We start from the raw sequence: 12,599 nt of genomic DNA, 5'->3' as shown, positions 1-12,599 counted from the left end.
TGCGGAGCACTAACTAGTGTCACCTTCTTTATATGATCATTTGTAACACCTTGAGCTTCCGATACAGCCCTCACAACGAACAAGAATTGGTCTGTCCTCATTTCCCAAGCCTTTGAACAAAGGCAGCTTCACTGTATTTTCCATACTGAATTATGGTGGAGGTGGAGGTGGTATAGGTGAAGTTGGAGGCGATGGTGGTGAGGTCGGAGGTGGTGTTGGTGGAGGTGGTATTCGCAGGAATCCTTGTCTTATTAACTAAATAGCACTTCGTGAAGAAACCTTCGTTATCTCTTCCTCGTCACCTCGCGGAGTTGAAACCAATGGACTATACTCCGAACCCTTTTTTCCTTCATTCCTGTAAGTTTTTCTGCTTCGCGTAGTTCCGAACATCAAGGTAGTTGCATAACTCGTTTTCCGCACAATAGCATTTTAATCTAGGTATTCAAATATTTTACGTACTTACCTCGTGGTCCTTTGAAAAAGTGTCGCTCCACCTCGTTGTAGCTGACTGAGGTGTTGACCGTGAATTTAGTCACAAATCCTCCTATGACGTGATTAAGCCAATGATCGATTGGCACAGGCGACCTTTTCCTCATATGCTTCCAATTTTTGTACTAGCTCCGAGGTCCAAAAAATAGGACCGTCAAGTTTCCACCTTCCTTTGCTGTCTGCTAGCTTCGCGATCCACTCATATAGCTCAATTGGGAAGGATTAGAAAAAGATCTCGTGGATCTTGGTATACAGGTATCTGTCCAACCACTGTTCGTTTGTTAGTCGCGGGTTTTTGTTCTCTTGTGCTGCGAATTTGTGGATCTTCCTATCCAACCATTCTTTGATCTCATTCTTAGTTGGATTCTAGCAATACGACATCACACATCTCTTATGCAAATTCTTGTCCCAGCAATGGAACCATTTGTTGGCTTAAGGGGGCCTGACCTAGGTTTAGTGTTAATTAGCCAAACAAATCCCTACACTACTGGCCCTTTCGGCATCGACCTGCGGAGTGCAGACTGAAGCCTCACCTGAATCAGTATGGGGGGATGCTGGAACCAAGTTTCCGCACCCTGAGATGGTTGTGGTGTTGTTTTATTTCCTCTATCCCTACCTTTGCGCAGGTCACTTCGCTCTAATGCTTGCAAGACGAGCCCTGTATTCTGTCCTTCAATAACTCCGTGAGAGGGTATGATTGACCTTCGTGTGGCCCTAGCCTGCTACTTAGATACTTTCACGCTGCTATGGCAGCATGCCATGCATATTCCCCAATTAATCTTAGTGACTTGCTTATCTTATCAAATAATTATAGTTAACACCACGTAAATAGCTAGTCGTAATTGCGTTCAATTATTCAACGTAATTGCATTCATTCACACATCACATAAGCATAATAAAGGAAGTTCATACATAACATATCAAGATGCATTAATAGAAAAAAGACACAGGAATTGTTGAATATTTCTCTTTATTGATATCTTCCAAGTGCTTACAAACTCTGTTCGCCCTGCGCACATAGCTGCAAGGGTTCGCACACTCAACTGTGGACTTCTACCTAGGCCTCTGCGCACTCAGCTGCAGAGCCTCTACTTACGCTACAACCCAAGACTTAGACTTCTTACTTTCAAGCTACGGCTCTCTTACATTGTAACTCCCCAAAACTACTTAAATATTATCTCTTTTTATACAATCCCATGGTCCGCGGACCATGGGTATATCTCTTACACCCGACTTTACTTTACAAATCTAAGGGTGGACTACCCTTTATGACACATGACACCTTCGTGCTCCGCGACCACAAAACGTGAAGATTTTACAATTTTATTACAAAATTTGACTCAAACATGGGCTTTTAGCCCCAAAATTTCCCTTGGGGGATCCCACTCCCAACAATATGTTTTTACTGTAGATCTCAAATTTTGTTCTTGGGGTAGAACTTCTACTGCTGGGGAGGTGAAGTTTTAAACTGAAGCTGCTATTGGGGAGTTGTCACTTGGAGTATTTTGTGAAGATAATTTGTTGTAGGGAAAGGATGACTTGGTGGTTGGAAGAGATCTTTGTATAGGTCTAAGAAATTTGGAAGTGTCTTATATTGAATTGAATCTATTGAACGAAGAGTTCTTAACTAGGTTTTCCCCTTATAGGGGTTTTCCTTGGTTGTGTGCCTACATCTTGTGTCTCTTGTTCTCTTGATATTCATATACATATAATCTGGTAATTTCTTGATGAAAGATAAACTAATTAAGAAATAAAAAATGCCAACATAATTGACAAGTGATGAGCCTCATCATTGGGTAATTATATGGGCCTTAATTCACCTCCTAGCTTAGTCAAACCAACTATTCTCACAACTTATTGCATACTTTTGATTATATTTTGTTTATGAGATGAGCTAGAGTTGGATATTTTTCTTTGTGGTCTAATGTGCATTTAATACAGGATTAAAGGATAAAAGAAAGGAATTTTGGCAAAGACCTTGGTCAAAAATCGAATGGGACAAAGGAGAGGAATTATAGGATGTAAATCCTCCTCATTTACTACCCCTCCATTCAAATATTCCTCCATCAGCTCGGAGTGAAAACAGCCAAATCATGAGGACTAGAAGGCAACTGAGCAAGTGAAAGACAAAGCACTAGTTTATCTCGAGTTTGGGAGCCGAGCCTCCCTAATTTTAAGGAAGTCATTGGAGACTTCAGATGTATGAGTAGAGAGGCCTAGGACCTCAGTAAGATTCAGATTTTTTATTGTAAAACTCTACTCTATTTTCGAGTTGCAAGACTTGTGACATTTTTTTATGTAATCCATTGTATTGATAATAAGAATGAGTTTTATTTTGAGCCAACATGGAGTTAGCTCAGAGGGCTGAAGCTCTTCGATTAGGGCCCAATCCTAGCAGCCAAGGATCCTCTTTATTGTACATGTATGTTAGCATAGATTCATAGTTTGATTGTTCATTTGCTTAAATAGATGCATTTCCATTACAACATTGTAGATTAGATTGGTTGTATGTTAGTTTTCTTCCATTTGTGCCTTCTTTCAGTTAACAAGTTAGCAAGAAGAAAAAGGATCAGCACAAGGTTGTCAGCAGGTGCCTCAGCCTCACTTCCTCCCTCTGGGACTATGAATTGAGGAAGAGACCCTTCAGCAGCCCAAAAAAACACAGATTTCTAGTTCTTGCATGAGCTTTGGAGTTTGCTGTCTTGATTCAACATTTGTTTCATTTCATTGTCATATTTTCCATTACTTTATTTTTACAATAAGATCTCACTCATGTTCTCATTTCCTTCAGAACTTTCTTCATGCATAATATGGGAAAATGATTCATGCTTTTCTAGTTTATGAAGATGTATCTCGTTGCCTAGTTCTTGGAAGACACACATGTTTTAAGCACTACAGGTACTTCAGGAGGATTTCTAGACTTCATCATCAGCATCCATCTTCCACCTCATCAGCCTTAACCATCTCTTGTTCCACCATCACCCTCACTAGTTTTTTTGTCCTTTTTATTGAAATTCCCCTAGACACATTGAGTGAATCTAGCCATCTCTTCTCTTAGATATTGACCCCTAAGTATTCCTAGACCTTCTAACACCCTATCCCACTCATCACACCTCTTTTCCCAACTTTCCAACACCTCACATTTAGCTCTCAGCTAGATCCTGTAGGTTTCCTGTAACTCCTACAGGATCATCTTGTAGGTTTCTAGTACATCCTGTAGGTTTTCCTGAAACGACTTGTTTTGAGGCCGAATTCATGGGGAACCTCTAGGAAGTCACAAAACGCCTCCTAGGACCCTTCCACCCCACCCAATCACTCCATAAGCCTTTTAACCATCCTAAAACACCTTCCATCCACCTGTCACATCCATAAGAACAATTAAATTACATGCTTGATTCTACCAAAAAAAACCCAAAAAAGTGAAAACAGATTTAGTTTATTTTTCTTGCTCACACATTAGTATGGTTTGATGCTCTTTACTTCTGTAACTTAGATAGCAGCATTAGGTTAGTTTTGATTTAGCAATTCTTCTTAGCACAGTTGTTTAAATGGTTAATTAGGATAGGGTGTGATTTAGCATTACATGTTGTTTTCCTCATCACTGCAGTAGAGTAGCTCTCTTAGAATATATTTACTCTTCTTCCATCAAAGAATCAATCTTCTTCTGACTCTATAGAAGTCTGGATTGGAACCCCTGGGATCTCTCGTCGGATGAACAGTGACAATAGGCGGGACCTTCACTTTTACTTGTGCATATAGCACTATCACCTCCAAGTTTGTACGAACCCCGAGTTGATAAGTAAAGTTGGTAGCCCAGGAGTTGCAGCATCCTTGCTGCAATACTAGTGCTCATCACTTTTTGGCGTCGTTGTCGGGGAGGTGTCTGAGTAGAATGTGATTACTGCTTTCTTTTCTTCTACTTCTTGTCTTCAATTTTCTGCCATTAGTTTATTTCTGCAAAAGTAATCTAGTAGCTTCCTTTCTTTCATCTTTCATTATCTGCTTTCCTTTCCATTCTGCAAGTAGAATTTCAATTCAGCAAGTAGCTTCTTCATTATGTCAGTGATTTTTCATTCAATCAGAAATTTCATTTCTGCAAAGTACTTTCCAACTTAAAAAATCTTACAAAAGCCAACCCAAAAACATTTCCTTTCATGCCTCGTAGGAATAGGGACAATTTAGGGAAATTCTTGCCAAATACCCCCACTGCATCCAACAGCCAACCTTCTCTCTTCTTCGGTGGTTGTGAACTGGAGGAACCTTTAGGTGAGCAACCTGACATATTTGAAGAACCTACAGGGGAAGAAGAAGAAGAAGAACCCATTCCTACTAAACCAATGGCTGAAAACCGAAATGACAGAGGGAATAGAGAGAGAGTTGAGGGTGCCTTCCCCATCAGGGAAACCAACGGGGACACTAAGATGAAGAATATAAGCCCCTCTGCCCTACCTCATTTCCATGGCCTGACCACAGAGGACCCCGACACTTTCCTATTTGAGTTTGTTGTTATATGTCGAACCTATGACTATACAGATGATGAGAAAAAATTAAAATTGTTTCCATCTACCCTCAAGGATGCAGCATTGCACTGGTTCATGGGTTTACTTGGAGATAGCATCACAACTTGGGCTCAGATGCAGCAGGATTTTAACAACAAATATCGGGACTACTGTAGGTCAAAGGATACTAAAGAAGAAATTTTCAGGATGACCATGGGCCAGGATGAATCCTTAGAAGACTACGAAGAAAGATTCCAGCTCAGTTACAAAAGGGCCAGCTGCACAATTGACCCTAAGTCACTAAAGTTGGTCCTTCTTAGAGGAGTAAGGGAAGATCTTCTAGATACCTTACATTTGTTAGAAGTGTTGGGTGTGGAGCCTGATTATCTTCTGTATTCAAAGGTATCGTTGCATTGGACCCCAATTCGAAATGGGGCGGCAACGCCGCCCACAAAATATTCGCTGAGGGGGGGTCCAGGGGGGGGAATCAGTATTATCAAATCAATAAATTTTTCATTTTGTGAAAGTGCATGTGTACGTTATACGCACCTTTTGTTCTGGTAACCCACGTGTATATGCTCCTTTGTCAAGGTGAACCTGCGTATACCTCTTTTTCTTCATTCTTTGTTGTCTAGTCATTAATTTTTTGCAATTGACCTGCTACACTGTGGACCGTCATCTAAGTGAGTTTCCATCAAGGACAACACCTGTATCATAATGCCAATAGATTTGTGTCGATTACAAGGAGTTTAATAAAGCCACAAAGAAGGATCATTTTCCCATACCCTTCATCGACCAAGTGCTAGACGACCCAGTAGGGAAAAAGTTTTTTTCTTTCCTAGATGGATTCAGTGGGTACAACCAAATCCAACTCTGCCCAGAATACCAGGTTAAGACCACATTCACCTGTCCTTCGGGTACGTTTTCCTATAGGGTCCTTCCTTTGGCCTATGCAATGCTCTTCCCACTTTCGAGAGAGCAAGCTTGAGTATTTTCACCGAATTAGTACATGATGCGGTGGAAATTTATATGGATGATTTTACAGCTTATGGCTGTGATTTTCAAGAAGCCTTGACTAACCTAGGCAAAGTATTGCTCAAATTCATTGAAATGAACCTGTCTCTTAGTCCGGAAAAATGCGAATTCTTAATGACTGAAGGGACTGTGCTAGGTCATTCAATATCTCAGCAATGACTGCAGGTTGACCCAAACAAAATAGCAATCATCCAAAGGGTCCCACCTCCATAAAAGTAGAGAGATGTTAGGAGTTTCTTGGGGTTAGCTGGATACTACCGAAGGTTCATAAAGGACTTCAGCAAGTTGGCCTCTCCTTTATTTGGGTTGTTGGCCAAAGATTCTGAGTTTATATGGTCAAAAAGTTGTCAAGAGGCCTTAGACATTCTAAAGGGTAAGTTAACCACTGCACCAATTCTCTGAGGCCCAAACTGGGCCCTCCCTTTTCATATTCATGTTGATGCCTCACACAAAGCCATAGGAGCAGCCTTAGGTCAGGTAGAGGAGAAACTGCCCTATGCCATCTATTTTATCAATAAGAACTTGTCAAAGGCTAAGCTAAATTATACAGTGACCGAAAAGGAACTCTTGGTTGTTGTGCATTCATTAAACAAATTTAGGCATTACATTACAGTCTATCAAACATTTGTGCATACTGACCATGCTGCAATCAAATATTTAATGAAAAAACCATATGTGAATGATCGAAATATAAGGTGGTTGCTTTTATTACAGCAATTTGATCTAACCATTATTGATAAGCCTGGTAAAGAAAATGTTGTTGCAGACTTTTTATCTAGGGTGAATCTGCCTGCAGGTGAAGAAGGAATGGTGGATGATTAGTTACCAAATGAGCACTTGTTTTCTATTTTAGTTCTCTCCCCATGGTTTGCTGATATAGCAAACTATTTGGTATCAACACAGTTCCCACCAAACTTGCCCTCCAAAGAAAAGAGAAAGATAGTCAAGAAAAGCGCCCCCTTCACCTGGATTGGGGGCAATCTTTTCAAACTTGGCCCAGATCAAATCTTGAGAAGGTGTGTAAGGGAAGAGGAAGTTTTTGACATCCTTCTGACCTGTCATGATGGGCCTTGTGGAGGTCACTTTGTAGCAAAGAGGACAAAATTCAAAGTGTTACAAGCAGGCTATTATTGGCCCACTCTTCATCAAGATGTGAAAAAGTACACTAGTCAGTGTGATCGGTGCCAGAGGATGGGAAAGCCTACTCCAAGAGATGAAATGCCCCTATAGCATCAAGTGACTTTCGAGCCATTTAACAAGTGAGGCCTGGACTTCATTGGGCCTATCAACCCTCCATCAAAGCAAAAACAGTACATTATTGTGTGCACTGATTATTTGACTAAGTGGGCTGAAACCAAAGAAATTAAGGCAGCAATAGAATTGAAGGTGGCTGAGTTCCTAAGGGAGCATGTATTCTCAAAATTTGGGTAACCTAGAGAGCTAGTCACAGACCAAGGCAGCCAATTTACCTCCAACATGATTGAAGAACTGCTCAGCCATCACAAAATCAAGCATAGGACCTCCAATCCCTATCATCCACATGCTAATGGGCAAGTGGAGGTGACCAATAGGGAACTGGAGGGCATCTTAACCAAGGTAGTGAGCAGCAGTAGGAAGTATTGGGCAGAGAGACTAGTTCAGGCCACCTGGGCCTATAATACCACATGGAAGACCACCACTGGATTACACCCTATGAGCTAGTCTATGGGAAAAAGGCTTTTTTGTCCATTGAGTTTGAATATAACACATTGAGGATGGTAGCCCAACTAGATTTGGATCATAGTCATGCACAGAAAGAAAGATTGTTCCAATTGAATGGCTTGGATGAATTCAGAATGCAGACCCTCCTACATACAGAGATAGTTCAGCTTCAGAGGAAGATCTGGCATGATAAACATATTAAGGAGAAGAAATTTCAAGAGGGCGATTGGGAATTTTTATATTTTTCTATATATAAAGACTTCAAGGGCAAGCTAAGGACAAGATGGCTCAGACCTTATGTGGTGGATAGATGCCATGATAATGGTTCAATGCAAATCAGAACTATAGGTGAAGAAGCCATTCCATTGCTTGTCAATGGACACCGATTGAAAATGTAGAAGAGGCCTTTATCAAAGCAAGAGTTCATTGACAATATCAATAAATAGTGATGATGGTAGAGCAAGTTCCAGCTCCTCCCTCATCAGGTCACTAAAAAAGAAAAAATAATAAGGACTCAGGTGAGAACCTCCATGAGGCGCCTGAGTCCCATTGTTGATTTGAAAACCTTGTGAGGTAGCCCAATGATGAAAATAAAAAAAGAATAAGAAGATCCCTGGTTGAAAACCTTCCTTGAGGCAGTCAGGGCAAACATCTAGGGTGAAAACCTCTCTGAGGCAGCCTAGGTGTTTTTCAAAAAAAAAAAAAAATAGAGAAAAAGATATAATTGTTATTTGTAGGTGGGTGAGAAAGACAGCCAATGAGAAAAAAGAGGATCCAAAGGGAACCCTACCTCACACAGATCCATCTCCTCCACTCCTTGCCATGCATCCCTCCATCATTTTTATCATTTTTCCACTCCATTTCTTCAATTTATGCGAACACTGTGTTTTCTACAAGATCCCTTGTATTCCTACAAAATCCCCTAAAAACCTACAGGATGATCTTGTTGGAATTACAGTGGCACGGAAAACCTACAAGAAGCAATCCGAGGGAACATGGTAGGTTTTTTAGGTCCCTAAAGTTCATCCTAGACATTATATAACACCTCACCTCATCCATTATCATCATCCCTGCACTCACCATTCAAAACAAAAAGAGATCAGTTTCTTCCAATTATGAAAAAAAAACAGAGGAGAGTAAGAGCATTACCTGATGTCCCTCGCTCCACACACACTCCTACTCCCTCTATCCATTCATTGCACCATCCTCACAGCCACATCCAGCGACATGATTAAGGAAATCTGAGGGAAAAGTAGCTACAGGACATCCTGTAGGAAATCCTGTAGCAGCCTATCCCACAGAATGTCAATCATCAACTATAGGTCTTCACTAGGATGATCCAGGAGCTCCACAGCAGCAGCAGCATTAGATCTTCAGTCACAGATACCTGAAAAAGCCAAGAAACCATCAGCAGACAACAAGAGGAGGAAGAAGAATAACCATGCAGCAAATAAACAATGCAACACCTCTGATCTTCGATAACTGCAGCATGGCATCAAAACCACAGGTAAGTATCCCGCTCACTCACTCATATGCATCATTTAATCAAAAGTTGTAAAGGTTATGAGATAGTTGGTTTATAAGTGAAAAGGTGGCCAGTTAACTTGGCCACCTTCGTTCAGTCATCACATGCAAAACTGGGTGTCCTCTCACATGTGGCTGCAGTCAACTCAAAGACATAGGAGTAGGACAAGAAGTGGTTAACTACGGATCTATGAGGTGGGAGCTGATTACGAGGAGTGGGAAATGATGAGGTGGTAGTGGGGACCAATGGTCCAAAAATGGCAATGTACCTCTGCTGCCAGCACACCACCTCACCCCAAAACACCATAAAGGGAAATAAAACATCGTTTGCATGCATTCATGCATTTCACCTCCTCGAAACTCCCTCACTCAAGTCGCTCTCATAACTCTGGCCACCCACTGGAACCAAGGATCCATTGTTCTGCAAGATAATTTCTACAAGAGCATGCACAGGAAAACCTACAGGAAGATTCTACAGGATATAGTCTACGGGATCAGTCTACAGGATACACAGAGGCAGTCTACAGGATAGGCAGAGAAGATTTCAAGAGGGGATGTCAAGGGAATTTTCCACTGCCACCATTCTAAAGAGGTAGGCTATAAAAATCCATCCCCATTTACAGGCAGATGAACTAAAAATGCTCTAAAATCTAGTGAATTTAGCAATTGTGGGAGGTGAATTACATACACAGTAAGCTCTTTTTTCCTCCTAAATTTAAAAATTTTGTGTCAACCCTCTCATTTTCTCCTCAAGCCTCACAAGAAATATGATAGGAGGGTTTAATAAGAGAGAACCCACAAACACTATGAGGATACAACAACACCCCCAAGTGCTTGAAATCTTTACAAGACACAACTGGATGGGGTTTTTCGAAAAATTCACAAGGTATGATGATGAGGTGGCTCAAGAATTTGCTCATTCCCTCACTCCACACAGTAGAATCCATGCCACTGTTTTAGTTAGAGGCCTCACTATAGATCTCACCCCAAAGCTCATCAGTAGGGTCACCACACTTCCCCTAGGAATTCCATGGAGAAAAGAAGACAAAGGAGACAGTCAGGTGGCAAAAAGGAAATTATTTTTAGAAGGTGAAGAACCCACAGAGGACAAAAATGGAGTAAGGAGGGACAGTCTGCCATACCCATGGAGTGAGGTAGGCTACCAACTCATCAAATATATCTCATGTGAGGGTAGATATAGTGTTGTTTATGGCTACCATTTTAGGATCCTTGAAGAATTAATATTTGGGGTAGAAACACCAGTTCACCAAAGACTCAACATACCCTATTTCTTGATGCAATCACTCATAGAATCCAGCAACAAAGTAAAGGAAGGGAATTCCCAACAATTGGCTCACCATGGGTTGATCAGGATCCTCATTGAGAATTCCCTCCAAAACCTCAGAATCCCTATAACATGGTCAGTCTTCAGAGACTTTCCAGTAGAGGATGACATCAAAACCCTCACTTATGATGTTAGTCCCTCTGTCAGTGAGGAGGAGGCAAAACAGGAAGAAGAAGATACATATCTAGATAAGGATGAGATGAATGAATAAGAATTTGATACAGAGGAACACAATGAAACAAAAGAAGAAGGAGAAGATAAGGAGGATGATGATGGAACAGAGGAGGAAACTAAGGAAGAAACTAATGGAGATGAGGAATAACAGCAAGAGGAAGAAGACAAGAAAAATAGAGAGGAAGAAGGCATTGAAACAGAAAGGAAAGAAAACAAATAGGAGTCACCTAGGGTGTCTCCAGAGGCTACTGAGAGGGAGGCAGCAGCTGCCCTCACTGCTCTCAGCACCCCAGTCAAGAAAAAAGGGAAAAGAAGGAGGCAAGCCCCACTATATTTCAGAACAAGAAAGAGCACAAGAATCAAATAAGGGAAGCCACAAATATCAACAAAATTTCCTATTGAGATTGAATATTCTCCTACACCAAGAGACAAAATTCCTTCCCCTAAGTCACCAATCACCTATGTAAGGAGGCCTAGTACCAGATCAACTTCCTTAAAGGGTAAGGCCATCCTACAAGATCCACAACAAAACCTACAGGAAGCAAAAACAGTCCTACATGATACTCTGCAAAAACTACAGGAAGCACAAAAATTGGAAGGCAAGGTAGGGGAGCAGCAAGAAACAAAAGAAGAAGACCCTGAAACAAAGGAACCAAGCCCCCAACCTAACCTAGACTCCTACTACTGGTTTATTGAAGGAGGCAGGGTGATACCTCAAAAATTTCCATCCCATTGTTTTTCGAACTTGAGAAGGAGAGGGCCAGAACCCACCGATGGATGCAAATTGCCAAGTCAAAAGGGGTGGAAGACATCAGGCATGTTGGATTGTTGGGGCCTAACCTAGGTTCGGAGTTAATTAGCCAAACAAATCCCTGTACTACTGGCCCTTTCGGCAACAGTCCATGGACTGTTGCAAGGTCGACAACGCACTGAGCGGCTACCTGCTGAATCTCCTGTACTCGTTGTTCTGAGACCGCGGTGTCAGAACTTCTCCCCTACATCTATTCCTGTGTCCCCTGCATGTGCTTATAGTCCTGCACCTTCTTCTAGCTACCTGGAGCACAAAGACTGTGCTTTTGTCGGCTAGTCAGATAGTCGGGCCACTCGTGTATGGCTTCAATCGACTTCCATTCACTTTGCCTGGGAAAGGTTCTCCATTTAGCTTTACCAGCTGCACCACGCCTCTGTCTGTGACCTCCTTAACAACATACGGTCCCAGCCAATGCATTCTGAACTTTCTCGGGAATTTATCAAACTTACTGTCATATAGTAACACCAGATCATTTACCTTGAAGGTGCGCAACTTAATATGTCGATCGTGCCAGGCCTTTTCACACTTCTTTTGTACCTGCTGATGGAATCCAGCCAAAAATCATTCCTCTTCGAGTTCCTCCAACTGTGTGAGCCTCTCCTCCAGGGCTCTGCAGTCCATCATACCCGTGAGTGCTACTATGCGTAGACTAGTCACAATATACTCCATTAGCATTACGGCTTCCACTCCATAGACCAACCGGAAAGGTGTCTGGCCCATTAGTTTCTTGCAGGTTGTCTTATAAGCCCATAATATTGTAGGTACGCGTAGGTCCCAATCACTTCGTTGTGCATTTCATAATTTAGTCAGCGCAGTCTCCAATGTTTTGTTAAATGCTTCTATTGTCCCATTGGCTTTTGGGTGATACGGTGTGCTCTTCTGATGATACACCTGAAACTCTTTCGTTAGCGCGCTGATTGTTTCGTTCAGGAAATGTGTACTGCGATCACTCATCAATATCTTCGGACATCCAAATTGTGTCAATACGTGTTCAAACAAAAACTGTGTGGCCGTGGCGGCT

This window comes from Pinus tabuliformis, chromosome 2_1, assembly GCF_031772625.1.
Source record: "Pinus tabuliformis cultivar Carrire ecotype Pingquan chromosome 2_1, CPIR1, whole genome shotgun sequence".
Classification (NCBI taxonomy): domain Eukaryota; kingdom Viridiplantae; phylum Streptophyta; class Pinopsida; order Pinales; family Pinaceae; genus Pinus; species Pinus tabuliformis.
This window is presented reverse-complemented; position numbering follows the sequence as displayed.